Source organism: Polypterus senegalus, chromosome 12 (assembly GCF_016835505.1).
Source record: "Polypterus senegalus isolate Bchr_013 chromosome 12, ASM1683550v1, whole genome shotgun sequence".
In the NCBI taxonomy this organism is placed as follows: domain Eukaryota; kingdom Metazoa; phylum Chordata; class Cladistia; order Polypteriformes; family Polypteridae; genus Polypterus; species Polypterus senegalus.
Genome location: NC_053165.1, coordinates 124147783 through 124165868, shown reverse-complemented (window position 1 = coordinate 124165868; position 18086 = coordinate 124147783).

Sequence of the window (18086 nt, the reverse complement as noted above, 5' to 3'; positions counted from 1 at the left end):
TGGCACTAAAGCTGTTTTGGTAAATGATATTATATTAAGTACAAAATCTGATCTGTGTCTTCTTACTGAAACCTGGCTTAGTAAATGTGACACTGTTCCCCTAGCTGAGGCATCACCAGATGGATACTCGTTCCTTCATAAGTCTAGAGATTCTGGTTGAGGAGGAGGCCTTGGAATAATTCATTGTAACAAAATGCAAATCACGTCTAAACATTTAGGCGACTTTACATCCTTTGAGGTATTCATTTTAAATATTAAAACAGATTCCAACACAATTATAGTGCTAGTCTACAGACCACCAGGGCCATATTCATTGTTCATGACTGAATTTAGCAACCTTCTATCTGATTTGGCTATAAATTATGATCACATAGTACTGATGGGGGATTTTAATGTACACATTGATGTGGAAACTGACACTTTTAGCAAATGTTTTACTTATTTGTTAAATTCAGTAGGATTTTGTCAGATTGTCAAAGGTCCAACTCATAATCATAACCACACATTAGATTTAATTATAACTTACAAAGTTGAAATTCAAAATTTAAATATTACTCCATTAAATGAAGTTATTTCCGATCACTACTTAATTACATTTGATTTAGTCTTGCCCTTGCCAATGCACTCACAGATTAAAACAAAGACAGTGCGACATCTAGATTGTAATTCTGCTTCAAAATTTATAGATACTTTGAGTAAGTCGAGTGTAATTGTGGAAAACCATTTAGATCAGTTAACATCAAATGTAAACGTGGAAAACAATTTAGAACAGCTAACATCACATTACAATGTGACCTTGAGAGGTGCTTTGGACACAGTGGCTCCCCTTAAAACAAAAGTGATCAAAGCACATAGAAACTCTCCCTGGTTTGATGAAAACACTCAAGGTTTTAAATTAGAGTGTCGAAATTGGACCGCAGATGGAGAACAACAAAGCTACATGTCTTTCAAATTGCATTGACAGAGACTGTTAAAAAATATAAAAAATCTCTCTTTAAAGCTCACTCAGAATACTATTCTACAATAATAGATAGCAATAATAAAAATCCTTGGGTACTGTTTAGAACAGTGGCTTAATTAAAAAATGGAAATTCAGATCTACAATGCAAAATACCAACAGATATTAGCAGTACAGACTTTATGAACTTCTTCAATGAGAAAATTAAAAATATAAGATACCAGATCTCAGCATCACAGTACAAACCAAATACTAGCTTAGCAGACCCTGTCTCACTTTGCATTCAGCACTTTAGTAATTTTAATCCTGTAACTGAGCAGGAAGCTTAACTTTAATTTCTAAAATGAAGCCCACTACTTGTTCCCTAGATCCAGTGGCAACAAAACTAGTAAAAAGTTCAATGGATGTTCTTGCAGCACTTATTCTAAGCATTATAAATAGTTCAGTGCTTCTCAATCTGTGGGGTGGGGCACAAAGTAACAAAAGGGGGGCACAAAGATGTGAAAAAAAGAAAACAAGAATCAAAAATATGAAAAAAAACGTGTTGAAACCAAAACAAATTAACTTAAACTACATTCTGATACTAGAACAATAAATATAGAGTTAGATAAATGTCGATAAAAGTTAAGTAGGTAAAATAAAATATGCATCTCCATATTAAAAAAAATGTTGGGGGGGGGGCGCGATTAAAACTGTTATGAAAACTCGGGTCGCAAATACTTAAAGGTTGAGAAACGCTGCAACAGTTCATTATTGCATGGCACAGTACCTGATGCACTAAAAGTGTCAGTTATTAAACCATTAATTAAAAAGTCAGACCTAGACCCACACATGCTAAATAATTATAGGCCTATTTCAAATTTACCCTTTCTTTCTAAAATACTAGAAAAAGTAGTCGCCAATCAGCTTCAGTCACACCTTACGCATTACAATTTATTTGAGAAATTTCAGTCTGGTTTCCGCACTGGTCATAGTACAGAAACGGCACTAATGCGGGTTGTAAACGAAATTCTGATATCCTCATATGAAGGAAACTCCACTGTAACTATGTTGTTAGACTTAAGTGCAGCATTTGACACCATTGACCATTCTATTTTACTGCACAGGCTAGAAAATGATGTTGGGCGTACAGGCACTGTGCTCGCTTGGTTCAGTTCTTATTTATCAAATCGATTCCAATATGTACAGAAATGTGCTGACGATACTCCATCATTATACACAGAAGTGAGATATGGTGTCCCGCAGGGCTCAGTACTGGGACCTTTACTATTCTGAATTTACATGCTTCCACTGGGATCTATCATTAGGAAACATAATGTTAATTTTCACTCGTATGCAGATGACATCCAGTTATACCTTTCATTTAGATCAAATGAATGTTTCTCCGATGTTGTCTTCAATTAGTTGTGTTAGTGAATTAAAGGACTGGATGGATAAGAACTACTTGTCTTTAAACACAGATAAAACAGAGATGTCAATTGTTGGAGGGAATGACGCTGATCACAACAATATTCTGTCATCATTTAGCTCATTCATCACCATTAATTTTACTGAATCAGCCAGCAATCTAGGAGTTATCTTTGACTCTAGCATGTCATTTAAAGCACATATTACAAAGATGTCCAAATCATGTTTCTTCCATCTTAAAAATGTTGGGAAATTAAGGCGCTTTCTAAATAAACAGGATTCTGAGCAATTAATTCATGCATTTATTTCCAGTAGGATTGACTACTGCAATGCAGTGTTCAGTGCATGTTCAAACTGTTCTTTATACAGCCTCCAATTAATCCAAAATGCTGCTGCAAGAATTATTACAAGAAAAAGAAAATATGAACAAGTAACTCCAGTTCTTAAATACTTACAGTACACTGGCTCTCGGTTAAGTTTAGGGCAGATTTCAAAATCCTCCTTTTAACATATAAAGCATTAAATGGCCAAGGTCCGGCTTACTTGTCTGAACTTATCATGATTTACAAATGAAAACGCACATTAAGATCTCAAGATTCCGGTCTACTTATGATTCCAAGATTTAATAAAATAACAGAGGTAGGTCGAGCTTTTAGTTACAGGGCCCCTAAATTGTGGAATGGTCTGCCTGCTACTATAAGAGGTGCTTCTTCGGTCTCAGCTTTTAAATCCCGGCTGAAGACTCATAACTTCAGTTTAGCATATCCTGACTAACTGCTGATTAACTGTACAGATTGCTAACTGTTGTTAGTCATTAGCACTAAAACATAAGTAACATGATAGGTATAATTTGATACTAACCCTCATCTATTCTGTTTCTCTTCTCGGTATCAAATGTGGCACTTGGTGCCACGGGCCACCTGCCAAATTGTTTAGCCTGCCTAAGGTAAAGTCATCCCTGATGAAGGATCGCAGGAATCGTGGGAAAGAGGGGTCTTTTCGTCGGATTAGCTCTATTTCAGCTGTGGAATGGCCAAATGGGTGAGGTAGCTTGATCAATGAGGTCTCCAGGACTCTAAACAAATCCAAATCATATTATGTGATATCATCCAGCCATCCATCCATTATCAAACCCGCTACTTCCGAACTACAGGGTCACGGGGGTCTGCTGGAGCCAATCCCAGCCAACACAGGGCACAAGGCAGGAAACAAACCCCTGGTGGGGCGCCAGCCCACCGCAGGACACACACACACCAAGCACACACTAGGGACAATTTAGGATTGCCAATGCACCTAACTTGCATGTCTTTGGACTGTGGGAGGAAACTGGAGCACCCGGAGGAAACCCATGCAGACACGGAGAGAACATGCAAACTCCACGCAGGGTGGACCCAGGAAGCGAACCCGGGTGTCCTAACTGCGAGTCAGCAGCGCTACCCACTGCGCCACTGTGCCGCCCTATGTGATGTCATCTATTGTTAAATACTACTCTGTACTTCTGAAATTTTTATTTTTATACTGTATTGAGGATTTGTTCTGTTCTGTATATTGTACTGTATTGTATTGACCACCTTCTTTTTGACACCCACTGCACGCCCAACCTACCAGGAAAGGGATCTCTCTTTGAACTGCTTTTCCCAAGGTTTCTTCCATTTTTTTCCCTACAAGAGTTTTTTTTTTTGGAGTTTTTTCTTGTCTTCTTAGAGAATCAAGGCCGGGGGGCTGTCAAGAGGCAAAGCCTGTTAAAGGCCATTGTAGCACTTCTTGTGTGATTTTGGGCTATACAAAAAATAAATTGTATTTTATTGTATTGTATGGGGAAACTGTCCCAGCTGTGAAAATAAGCTCACTCTCCATTTTTAAAGTGGTGAGGATGCCAGTTGAAGGAGAAATATGTTTAAAATATGATCAATTGATTTTTAAATAGATAGATAGATAGATAGATAGATACTTTATTAATCCCAAGGGGAAATTCACATAATCCAGCAGCAGTATACTGATACAAAGAAACAATATTAAATTAAATAGTAATAAAAATGAAAAAAATTTAAATAAAATTAATGTTAGCATTTACTCCCCCGGGTGGAATTGAAGAGTCGCATAGTGTGGGGGAGGAACGATCTCTTTAGTCTGTCAGTGGAGCAGGACAGTGACAAAAGTCTGTCACTGAAGCTACTCCTCTGTCTGGAGATGACACTGTTAAGTGGATGCAGTGGATTATTTATGATTGACAGGAGTTTGCTTAGTGCCCGTCTCTTTGCCACAGATGTTAAACTGTCCAACTTTAATCCTACAATAGAGCCTGCCTTCTTAACAAGTTTGTCTAGGCGTGAGGCGTCTTTCATCTTTATGCTGCCACCCCAGCACACCACTGCGTAGAAGAGGGCACTCGCCACAACCGTCTGGTAGAACATCTGCAGCATCTTACTGCAGATGTTGAAGGATGCCAACCTTCTCAGAAAGTATAGTCTGCTCTGACCTTTCTTACATAGAGCATCAGTATTGGCAGTCCAGTCCAATTTGTCATCCAGCTGCACTCCCAGATTTTTAAAGGTCTGCACCCTCTGCACACAGTCACCTCTGATGATCACAGGGTCCATGAGGGGCCTGGGCCTCCTAAAATCCACCACCAGCTCCTTGGTCTTGTTGGTGTTAAGGTGTAAGTGGTTTGAGTCGCACCATTTAACAAAGTCTTTGATTAACTTCCTGTACTCCTCCTCCTGCCCACACCTAATGCTGCCCACAATAGCAGTGTCATCAGTAAACTTTTGCACGTGGCAGGACTCCGAGTCATATTGGAAGTCTGATGTATATAGATTGAACAGGACCAGAGAAAGTACAGTCCCCTGCGGCGCCCCTGTATTGCTGAACACAATGTCAGACCTGCAGTTCCCAAGACGCACATATTGAGGTCTGTCTGTAAGAAAGTCCACGATCCATGCCACCAGGTGTGAGTCTATACAATACAATACAATACAGTTTATTTTTGTATAGCCCAAAATCACACAGGAAGTGCCGCAATGGGCTTTAACAGGCCCTGCCTTTTGACAGCCCCCCAGCCTTGACTCTCTGAGAAGACAAGGAAAAACTCCCAATAAAAACCTTGTGGGGAAAAATGGAAGAAACCTCGGGAAAGGCAGTTCAAAGAGAGACCCCTTTCCAGGTAGGTTGGGCGTGCAGTGGGTGTCAAAAGTAGGGGGTCAATACAATACAATATGCAGAACAGAACAATTCCTTAAGGCAGCATAATAATAAAAATTTTAGAAGTACGGTTTAACAGTAGATGATATGACATAATTAGGTTTGGATATTTTAAGAGTCCTGGAGACCTCATCCATCTAGCTTCCTCCCCATTTGGTCATGCCACGGCTGAAACGTTGCTCCGATGAAAGGACCCCTCTTTCCCATGATTCCTGTGATCCTCCATCAGGGATGACTTTACCATATGCAGGCAAACAACTTGGCAGGTGGGCCGTGGCACCAATTGCCACATTTGGGTACCGAGAAAAGAAACAGAATAGGTGAGGGTTAGTATTCAAATATAATTATCATGTTACTTTGTTATAGTGCTAATGACTAACAACAGAGATGCAGAATGTACAGTTAATCAGCAGCTCTAGTCAGGATATGCTAAACTGAAGTAGTGAGTCTTCAGCCGGGATTTAAAGGCTGAGACTGAAGGGGCATCTCTTATAGAAGCAGGAAGACCATTCCACAGTTTAGGGGCCCTGTAACTAAAAACTCGACCTCCCACTGTTATTTTATTAATCCTTGGAATCCTAAGCAGACCGGCATCTTGAGATCTTAATGTGCGCTCAGGTTTGTAAGTCATGATAAGTTCAGACAAATAAGCCGGACCTTGGCCATTTAATGCTTTATATGTTAAAAGGAGGATTTTGAAATCTGCCCTAAACTTAACTGGGAGCCAGTGTAAAGATTTAAGAACTGGAGTTATGTGTTCATATTTTCTTGTTCTTGTAATAATTCTTGCAGCCACATTTTGGATTAACTGGAGGCTGTATAGAGAACAGTTTGAACAGCCAGTGAACACCGCATTGCAGTAGTCAATCCTACTAGAGATAAATGCATGAATTAATTTCTCACAATCCTGTTTATTTAGAAAGCGCCTTAATTTCCTAACATTTTTAAGATGGAAAAAACATGTTTTGGACGACTTTGTAATATGCGCTTTAAATGACATGCTAGAGTCAAAGAAAACTCTTAAATTGTGGGCTGATTCAGTAAAATTAATTGGGATTCCAACTGAGTTAAATGACGACAAAATATTGCTGTGATCAGCGTCATTCCCTCCAACAATTAACATCTCTGTTTTATCTGTATTTAAAGACAAGTAGTTCTCATTCATCCATTCCTTTAATTCACTAACACAACTAATTAAAGACAGCATCGGAGAAACTTAATTTGATTTAAATGAAAGGTATAACTGGATGTCATCTGCATACGAGTGAAAATTAACATTATGTTTCCTAATGAGAGATCCCAGTGGAAGCATGTAAAGTGAAAACAGTAAAGGTCCCAGTACTGAGCCCTGCAGAGCACCATATTGAACTTCTGTGTATAATGATGGAGTACTGTCTGCACATTTCTGTACATACTGGAATCGATTTGATAAATAAGAACTGAACCAAGCGAGCACGGGGCCTGTAAGCCCAACATCGTTTTCTAGCCTGTACATCGTTTTCTAGCCTGAGTCTACTCCCATCTCAGTCAGCTTGTCTCTAAGGAGCAGATGTTGGATGGTGTTGAAGGCGCTAGAGAAGTCCAAAAACATAATTCTTACAGCACCACTGCCTCTGTCCAGGTGGGAGAGGGATCGGTGTAGCAAATAGATGATGACATCCTCCGCTCCCACCTTCTCCTGGTATGCGAACTGCAGAGGGTCAAAGGCGTGGCGGACCTGTAGCCTCAGGTGGTGAAGCAGCAGCCGCTCCATGGTCTTCATCAGATGTGACGTCAGAGCAACAGGCCGGAAGTCATTCAGCTCACTAGGACATGATACCTTTGGGACAGGGGTGATACAAGATGTTTTCCAAAGCCTTGGGACTCTCCCCTGTTCCAGGCTCAGGTTGAAGATGCGCTGTAGAGGACTCCCCAGTTCCAACGCACAGGCCTTCAGCAGTCGTGGCGATACACCATCTGGACCCGCTGCTTTGCTGGCACAAAGTCTTTTCAGCTTTCTGCTCACATGGGCTGCTGTAATTGTGGGTGGGGATGTCTCACCTATGCTGGTATCAGCAGAAGGATGGTTGGAGGATGCAGTACTCCGAGGTGAGAGTGGGTTACTGTGATCAAACCTATTAAAGAAGTTGTTCATTTGGTTTGCTCTCTCCACATCTGTCTCGATGGCGGCACCCCGCTTCGAGCTGCAGCCAGTGATAATCTTCATCCCATCCCACACTTCCTTCATGCTGTTGTTCTGCAACTTCTGCTCCAGCTTTCTCCTGTACTGCTCTTTCGCCCTCAGCTGGACTCGGAGTTCCTTCTGCACGCACTTGAGATCATGCTGATCACCACCTTTAAAAGCCCTTTTCTTCTGGTTCAAAAGGCCCTTGATGTCACTTGTAACCCATGGCTTGTTGTTAGCATAGCAGCATACTGTTCTTACTGGAACTACAATGTCCATACAGAAGTTGATGTAATCAGTTGTGCATTCAACAGCCTCTTCAATGTTCTCACTATGTGACCCAAGCAATATATCCCAGTCTGTAGTTCCAAAGCAGTCTCTCAGAGCCTGCTCTGCCTCAGGGGACCACTTCCTGAATGAGCGTGTAGTTGTAGGTAGCGCCCTCACTCTTGGATTGTATTGTGGCTAAAGCAGAACCAGGTTATGATCTGCTTTCCCAAGCGCCGGCAGTGGGGTGGTGCTGTATGCATCTTTAACGTTTGCATACAGTAGGTCGATAGTCCTGTTTCCCCGAGTGTTACAATCCACATACTGGCAGAAGGCAGGTAATGTTTTGTCCAGCGTTACATGGTTAAAGTCTCCAGCGATTAGCACAAGTGCCTCAGGGTGCTGCGTTTGTAACTTAGCAACTGCGGAATGGATGATGTCACTCGCCATCTCCGCGTTCGCTTGAGGGGGGATGTAAACAATAACAGCAATCACGTGTCCAAACTCTCTGGGCAAGTAATAGGGGTGCAGACTTACGGCCAACAGTTTGATGTCCCTGCAGCAAGTGGAGATTTTAACGTTTACATGTCCTGAGTTGCACCACTTTGTATTGACATAGATAGCGAGTCCTCCTCCTTTCTTCTTTCCGCAGGTACTTGCGTCTCTGTCCGCTCTAACTGTGCTAAACCTGGGTAGCTCCACGTTAGCATCTGGGATGGGAGACGTTAGCCACGTTTCACTAAAATACAGCAAGCTGCATTCTCTGTAGGTTCTGACAATTTTCACCAGCACAGCCAGTTCGTCGATCTTATTTGGTAGTGAGTTTACATTTCCCAGGATCACAGAAGGCACTGTTTAATTCAAATGCACATAATTGCTCTTACAATAAACATAGGTTAGGTACCAGAACCTGAATAGGATTAAGCAGGTTTCAGAATGTTAGCATTATTATTTTACTACATTTACATTATTTGTATCTGAGTGCTAATGTCAACATAGTAGGAGCACCAAACTGGTAAATATTAAACAGAATGCTTTCTGTAAAGTGGCATTTTATGTCTCTCATTTTATAAAGTTCACTCCCAGCTTTCTTAGAAAGAACACCCTATTCAGATGAAAATAACACTCAATACGCTTATAAACTAAAAATGCAGACTTATTGACAGAAATGTGTAGGAGTAAAAAGCGGATCAAGCAGCTGCACATATATAGTACATTAGTGATGACCATGGAGATGCTAAGCATGGAGAATGTGTTAAATCAAGTAGAAAAGGCTTGATGCAGCAGTACTTAAAAGAACTGCAATTACCAGCAGCACAGGGAGTACTATGCCATTGGATAGACAACGATGAATAATAAAATGGATGCCAAGTGAACAGCTTCCTGAAAGTTATGTCAAGTTTTATCCTACCATGATGCAGATGTAAGTGTAAATCTGATGAAAATAATGAAATAATATAAAAATGTGTATATCTGATGAAACTGGGAGTGCTCCACAACCCAGAAATATCTAGAGTGTTATGCATTAGTTTGAATTTGTGTATTTTATGTTTTATTGTTTTGTTAGTTCTGAATTATTTTTCATGTTTTAATGTTATTTTTATACTTTAATTTATCATTTATTATTTTTAGTATATACTGTCACTTTAATTGATCTTGGCTTGTTTAAGGCCTCAGGTTTGTAGCTTAAATCAGCAGATCATTATGCTTGTGTTTTTTGAAGAAGGACTGTAAGCCATAGATGACATCAGAGGTATGGAGAAGGCTGAGAGTCAGAGATGCTGCCTTCATATCAGAGGACAATGTAGCCCTCAGGTTGGCAAGAACTGACCTCTCCTGAGCCATCAAGAAGGTTAAGCTGGAGTACACAGGAGAAATTAAGGGTAGATTTTGTGACTCCAGAGACACAAGACGCTTGTGGCAGGGGATTCGGGCCATAGTGAACTATAAAATAACACCACAGGATGAGGTCATCAATGCCTCCCTCCCTGAAAGGCTAAATGAGTTCTGTGGCAGGTTGAGGCATTGAATCATACATCAGGGAAGAAAAGCATCCCCCCTGATGGTAAGCAAGGGGTTAGACTTGTATTGCTGACATGAGGAGGACACTGAGCAGTGTCAACCCACATAAAGCTGTGGAATCTGATAACATACCTGGTCGGGTGTTAGAAGACTGGGCCGCTGAGTTAGCAGGTGTTTCACAGACATCTTTAACATCTTCCAAGAAAAAGATTGTTGTACCTACATAGTACAGTATATGACTACCGGCCTATGGCACTAACCTCTGTCATAATGAAGTATTTCAAATGACTAATCATGGGTCACCTTCACTGGATCCCTTACAGTTCGTGTATTGTACGAATCAGTCCACAGATGAGACAATCACATTTACACATCTTACTATATCATTTGGAGGAAAAGAATAGCTATGCCAGGATTTTCTTTATTGACTTTAGTTCACCCTTTAATGTTATATAATCATCCCACAACAGCTAATAGTGAAACTTTCTTTGCTAGCATTGAACACCTCACTTTGTAACTGGAACTTGGACTTCTTGTCAGAAAGACAACAGACAGTTACAGTATATGTTGCCACTAAGATATAGTGCATCATCAATCTGACTACGGGGCCCCTCAGGACTGCACCCTCAACCCATTGCTATTCACTCTGGTAACACATGAGTGTACTGCCAAATCCAGGACAAATCAGCTTATTAAGTTTGCAAGTGATACAACAGTAGTAGGACTTATCTGTAATGAAGACGAAATATCTTACAGAGCAGAATTGGAACAGTTAGTGAGCTGGTGTGGGGACAACGTGTCCCTTAATGTCAACAAGAAAAAAAAGTTGCTTGTGGATTTCAGAGCAAAGGCTGAACATTTCCCATTGTGTGTCAGTGGCTTTCCTGTGGAGAGAGTCAGCAGCACAAAAATCTTGAGTGTCTACATCTCTGAGGATCTCACCTGGACTCTTAATACCACACACCAGGCCATGAACACTCAGCAGAGGTTGCACTTCCTTAGGAGGCTGAAGCAAGTGAGAATCCCCCCTCTCATCCTCACCACCTTCTATGGGGGCACTATTGAGTGTATCCTGACAAGCTGCATTACATCTTGGTATGGAAATAGCAGTATGTCTGGCAGGGAGAACCTGCAACATGTGGTGAGGATGGATGAGAGGGTTATTGGGGTGTCTCTGCCCTCCATTGAGGACATTTTTAAGTATAGATGCAAGAAGAAAGCCCTCTTCTTTCTGCGTGACTCCTTACACCCCTCTCATGGACTGTTCGATCTCTTGCCAGCTGGTGATTTATGGAGATATCGCTCCATAAAATTAAGAACAGCCAGAATGTACAATAGCTTCTTCCCACAGGCAATAACACTTTTAAACTCTCGGTAACATACACATAGCAAACCAGTTTTTATGCACATAACTTTTTTTTATTTTTGACTGTAGTATTTAATTGATTATTTATGTTTGTAACTCAGGTATTGGTTGGACTTTGTGAATTTAGCAGTGGCTTTGTATGTTTATTTTTTGTGGTTTTACTTTTTTGTAACATTTCCTTTCCCTTTTTGTTTATTTTTCTGGTCTCAAAAAATGAAATTTTGCCCCACTTTTGTTTTAGATATGAGTGCAATGACAAATAAACTGAACTTGAACTTAAATCTTGGTTATAGGATTGCGATTTTTGGATTTAGTATTGGGACTTGTTTGCTGTAGTACTGTGTTTTAGGCAACTCCTTCTCATCTATTTTGGCTGTTTTGAACAAGTTGGTTGTATTTTTCAATTCTTTCTAATAAATCCATTTTTTTTTTTTATTCTTTGTTTGCCCTGTTCCTGTAAGTTAAAGGTTTATGGTTACCCTTCTTCTGGTTTTTTTTGCTCTATTTTGCTCTATTTTGGGACTTTCCCAATTATTTAATCCAGCTTCCCATTTTTAGCGTCTTTCTAGTTGCAGTTAAGATTTTTGAAAATTGATGCATTTGGGGTGAATTAATTTGGACAGATTGATTAAATTAAGACATTTCTTTAATGGGAGGCCTGGCACCCATTACGCTGTGTTTGGGACTCCTAATGATAACACACAGAGGGAATGAAGACAAAGTATTCATGTTATTTAAGTTTTATTTAAAGAAAAACATATTTGTTATACAAGTATTTTTGCATTGCACCAAAGTCACACTCAGGTCATTGTTACTACTCTGTCAGCATACTACTTACTTCATAAACCTTTACTTGAAAAGTAAAAAAGTAAAAAATGAGTGAGAAAAGTGAGAAAATATATTATAGTAATATTTTAAGTAAGATCACTATATACACATGTATTAAGAGCCTTATTAATTTCTTTAGATTGTCAGTTTAATATAATTTTTACAAACTACTTAGTAGAAAATGAGTGTTTCTTCACTATAATAAAAAGCAGAAATATTTAAAGAAAACTATAAAATGTTAGGACTTCTTATAAAATATATAAACATGATATAGTCAGAACCTGTATGTCTAAAACATTTCTAAAATCACCACAGTAAGTGACTGAGTAGTTGTAAAATTTCATTTAAAGTGGATTTAAACATTGAATTAAACAATATTATCACTAACAACCAAGGTTATTATAGTTTTGCCTTTTTATATTAGTTTTTATTTCTATATTTGTTTTGACCTTACTGGAAATTCAGTTTAGTTTTACTTTATCATGTATTTTAAGTTTTAGGTTTTTTTTTTTTATTTCACAAAAACATTTCTATTTTATTTTTATATATATTAGTTTCAGGTTTAGTTTTAGTAATTATGACATGGAGTGCCTAAGGAGTTAGTTTTGTGTCACAATCAGACAGAACTGTACACTTAACAGATTTGGATATGAGTTTAAAATTAGTGGAAGCTTACTATACTGCCTGGTTTACTATCTGGTTTTGTTTTTGTCTCATAAAAACAAGCATAATCAAAACTAGACACTGAATATGAACAATTTTATAATTTTTAAAATGCTTTCTCATGAAAATCATAGGGGCTTAGGAAGAACGAGGCCCTTAGACTTGAATCAGTGTGCAGACCCCACCTAGCTGTATTGAGGGAAACAAAGAACAACAAGTATGTAGTATCGAGGTTAGGGGTGGTGAGTCTTGAATAGCCCACCATAAGAACAGTAAACCCATAATGAGCAGGGCAAGAGCAGGTAACAGAGATAGCGTCTGAGATTAAGAACAACATATACATTATCTAAACCTGTTTATCCAGAGTAGGATTGCAGGAAACCTGGAGCCTACTGAAGCAGATTTGGATGCAAGGCAGGAGAAATCCCTGGTATGCAATATGTATTGTAAAGCTGATGTTAAGAACAAAAAGAATATGATATTTCAACTATCTGTTTTGAGAAAGAGAGAAAAACATTGAAAAAAGGGAGACATATTTTAAAATATAATTCTGCTAATGGATCACTTTCATTATATCAGGTATTTTAAATTGTGAATATGAACTAAAACAGATAAATTAATAAATATGGAATAAATACAAAAAAACATTAGTAGTTTTTCATCACTTGTCAGACTCTTTACCTTTGTTTGTATCGCTTTGTTGTTAAATAATGTTTTTAAAGCAAAAGTGATTGGTCAGCAACAATATGCTGATCTTGTATGATGACCTAGTCAGTCTCTCGATCAGTGCTGTTTTATTTTCAAAAACAGGGAGTGGTCTCCCCTCAACTTTCTTGTATATAGTTGTGGAGTAAACCGCAAGACAATGATTATATTTTTATATTATGTACATTAAGGAATTAGCAACAACAGATCAAATTAATATATTGAACAATTATTATAAAAGTAAACTTGAATAAATTGGACTCTGCAGAAGTATAAATAAAAAAAAAAAAATCAAGTATGTGTTCAGGTAAAGTATCACTTCCGGGTGATGGATTTGGCCCAAAAGTTAATACAGATCTACAATTGTGGTGTAACAACCGAGTACCGAATTTCATCCTTCTAATTGCGATTTCGAGTTATTGTGTTTACACACACAGACAGACACACATACACGCGCACGCGTACACACACAATTCCAAAACACAGAATTGTTGGACACATTGTTTGTTAGTCTATAACATCAAGATTCATAAAAATATCGAGGTTGAATTTTTTCATGATTACTATACTTTCTCTATCCTTCATATATGAGAAAGTAAAAGCAATTTCTCCTGTGCGAAGTGGCAGGTGAGTTGCTGTCAACAAAAAGCAGACACCTGAGAAATAAACTGAAACGCTACTTACTCGTGATTTTTCTGTCCATATGGTAAACGTTTTGTTGACCAGCACATTCTGATTTCAGCAGTTTGAATTACATCTTGATATACAACAAGCACAAAGAAAGGCAGGTGGCACGTGGCGCAGTGGTAGCGCTGCTGCCTTGCAGTTAGGAGACCCGGGTTTGCTTCCTGGGTCCTTCTTGTGTGGAGTTTGCATGTTCTCCGGGTAATCTAGTTTCCTCCCACAGTCCAAAGACATGCAGGTTAGGTGCATTGGCAATTCTAAATTGTCCCTAGTGTGTGGGTGTGTGCGCCCTGCAGTGGGCTGGCGCTCTGCCCAGGGTTTGTTTCCTGTCTTTGCGCCCTGTGTTGGCTGGGATTGGCTCTGGCAGACTCCCGTGACCCTGTATATAGGATAATGGATGGATGGACAAAGAAGGGCAGCATGTAAATCGCTTTCTATTTCTCACGCTTTATGCACCCTCATTCAGCTTGCTCCGTCACCATCTGCCATTCACGGGATGAATATATGCGGGTAAGTTAAAACTTACAAGGGTTAAAGACTAACGGCAAGAATATTCATTCAAAAATGAAAACTAAAAATATTTTAGTAAATTATTATTTTATTTCAGTTAGTCTTTCCAGCTACTTTAATAGTTTCATTTAGTTTTACTTTTTCATTTTGGTTTTGTTATTTTATTTCAGTTTACGAAAATGTTTTTTAATAATAGATTCAGTTTTGATTTTAGTTTTTGTTAACTAAATTAACCTTGCTAACAACCAAAGCATTATTAGTGCCATAAAGATAATGTGTAAGGACTTGCATGCAAACTGTATCTAAGAAGTAAGTCTACTTCATAAAGGATATTGATTGAAGTGATGTGTAGTTCACTCAGTTCAATGATTTGATGTTGACTAATGAACCCCCAAATCTCACCCCCATTGCTGCATCTGGCCAATGGATTAAGCAAATTTGACAATGCATGTACTATACTCAGATAAGGTAAGTGATACCACCCTGAATGGAGAGACTGAACTGTCGCTGTTGTTTCTCTTCCACCTATATCTCCCCAATCCCTCAACAACAACTGATCCCACCCATGGTGCCCAGAGAAAGCCCCCCCCCCTTTCTGGTTGGAAAAGAATAAAAGGGGCATCTCCAAAAGAGTAGCGCCCCAATGTGGACCCAGATGTCAGCCAATACACAGCTCCCAAGCTATTACCTTAAGCCATTGTTATTGAGATAATCTGGTAGTTGAGTCATGGCAACTGGACTTCTTTCTTGTTAGATAGATACGTTTCACTGCTCATGCAAGCAGCTTCTTCAGTCTGAGGAACGTTGTTAGAAACCACAAATTTATCCTCCAGGTTAGTTTCACTTCACACCTGCCCTGAATAGACGCGTTGAGCAAAACAAAGGAAGGGGAAGGTGTGGGTAAATGCAATATTCACACATTTTAACAGCCCCTCCTACCCCCATAGAGTGGGTCGTTAAGAGTGGTCCACCTGGTGGAGGTGTGAATTGGGCCTGATTTTCCTGGGGATGGATGAAAGGGCAGCATGATAGATTGAAGACAGGTTATGCCTAAGGCCTCCACCTTTGTTGAGTGAGAGGTTGTTGATTTCCCTCACCCCTCTCTCAAACCAATTGTCTTCTCTATCCGATATCTGGACGTTAATGTTCTCAAATGAATGTCCTTTGTCTTTCAAATGGAGGTACACAGATGATTCCGGCCCTGAGGTGTTACTCCTTCTGTGCTGGGCCATCCTCCTGTGTAGTGGCTGTTTGGTATCTCCAATGTATATTCCAGGTGCCTCATGTATAAACGGTGCGTATGCACAGAAATGTTGCGTAAGAACATTTCCACGTTCAAATCGCGATGTATAAAACCTAAACTTGCCGTAAAGCCACGCACATTTCCACGGTACCTTATACCCTGTCGTACGCAAGTTCTCCGCTCAGTTTTGCAGACTGGTGGCACCCAGAGGCAAAACAGTGCTACTGTTCCTGTGTGGTTATCCTTTCTTTTCCTCATGCGGTTTTATAAATACACTGAAATTAACCGCATATTATTTATTAGTTTAATGCATCAGATTGTAATTAACCTGTAACAATATAATGGTCCACAGAATGGTCAAACTATTCTAAATACCATAGCTGCTTTAGCGTTGTTACTCTCACTGCACTTTCTTTTTCTTCTTTCAGCTGCTCCCATTAGGGGTTGCCACAGCGGATCATCTTTTTCCATATTACTCTCCCTGTACCACTCAGAGAAGCTGATCGGAAAGAGAATTATTGGTATACAGCATCAAGCACACACTGCCTCAGCCATGCTTCCTATTTGAACAGCTTCTCATATGAAAAACACTTCAAACCTTTTTTGTACGGACCTCACGGTTAGAAACAGTTTCATCCCAAGAACTGTAAACGCAATCAGTCCTCACTGTAAACTTGCAGTACAGTTATACTATTCCACAACCTGAGCCACTTTATAAAGAGTGTATTTACATATGATGACAATATCATTTTTAAGATGAAATGCAGCAAAATATGTTTATTATATTATACAGATAAAACTTTAACTTCATTTAAATAATCTATATTGTTAATAATTAAAGGACACGGTGTTGCTATGCTAGCAAGGATCTGGCGCTCCGCTCACGATTGTTCCTGCCTCGCACTGTATGCTTCACTGAGACTGGCATAAATGATAGAATAATTAAACATGTACTACGAAGATATTTCAATGTTCCTTAAAAGTTTTGAAGAATCTGCATTATAAGCTTACAGATGGCTTAACGTCTATTACAGGGCTGATTATGTGGTGATTGGTTACTTGGAGAAAGAAAAAGGACAAGAATTGGGGGTTAGTACGTTTGAAAGAGACAGTACTGCAGGGGCAGCCTTAGGCATGTGCAAACTGCACCTGCACAGGGCCGCCAAGCCAATATATATTGAATATAAAACAGAAAGAGAAAATAAAAACACAGCTAAAAACGCAGCGGCAAATTTCGGCAAAAGTTAAGCGCTTGTGTCATGAGCAAGAGGTGGCTATGCAGTGTCCGCAACGGACGTGGCCATCCACCGTGCATAAGATACCATATTGACATTGGTGGGCGAAGGGGCCACCGATTCTTTCTCTGCCCAGGGCCAGCACGAGACTAGAGTCGCTCCTGAGTACTGCTGCAATAAATTATTTTGTCGAAGGTCGCGCACAATCACTGTGCCACCGTGAAACCCATGTTTAATAATGTGCTTTAACTCCTGTCATCATGAAAATGATATCACGTATACGTCTCAGTATTTTAGTTATTCAGAGAGCTGTAATATCACGAAAGTAATGGATTCTGTGTCCTGTTGAAGGAAGAGAGCCGGTTTAAGAAGCACATAGTGATTCACACACATAGAGCACATAGAAGAACACATACAAAACAAAGCATTTAACGTGCTACTTTAATTACGATGTTATTTGAGAAACTGGGTTAATTAAACGATTTTAAGATGAAGTTTATGATGTTCTACTTTAATGACAAAATAAACTACGTGATTAAAGTGGAAATTTCGAGACTGAAGTTGACATTTCGTGCTTTTTCCCCACTGTGTGCCTTTTTTTTTCTCTGTACCCTAATAAGCTTTCATATGACACTCCTTTTCACGGCGACTTTGATATCTGACAACTTCTTTTTTATTTTGGGCACTGTGGGACTTTGTGAACTTGAGCTTTTGAGTTTCTCCGACACGCTATCCTGATGGATAAATTTGTGGTCTCTAACAACATTACTTAGACTGAAGAAGCTGCTTGGATGAGCAGTGAAACGTGCCTACCTAACAAGAAAGAAGTCCAG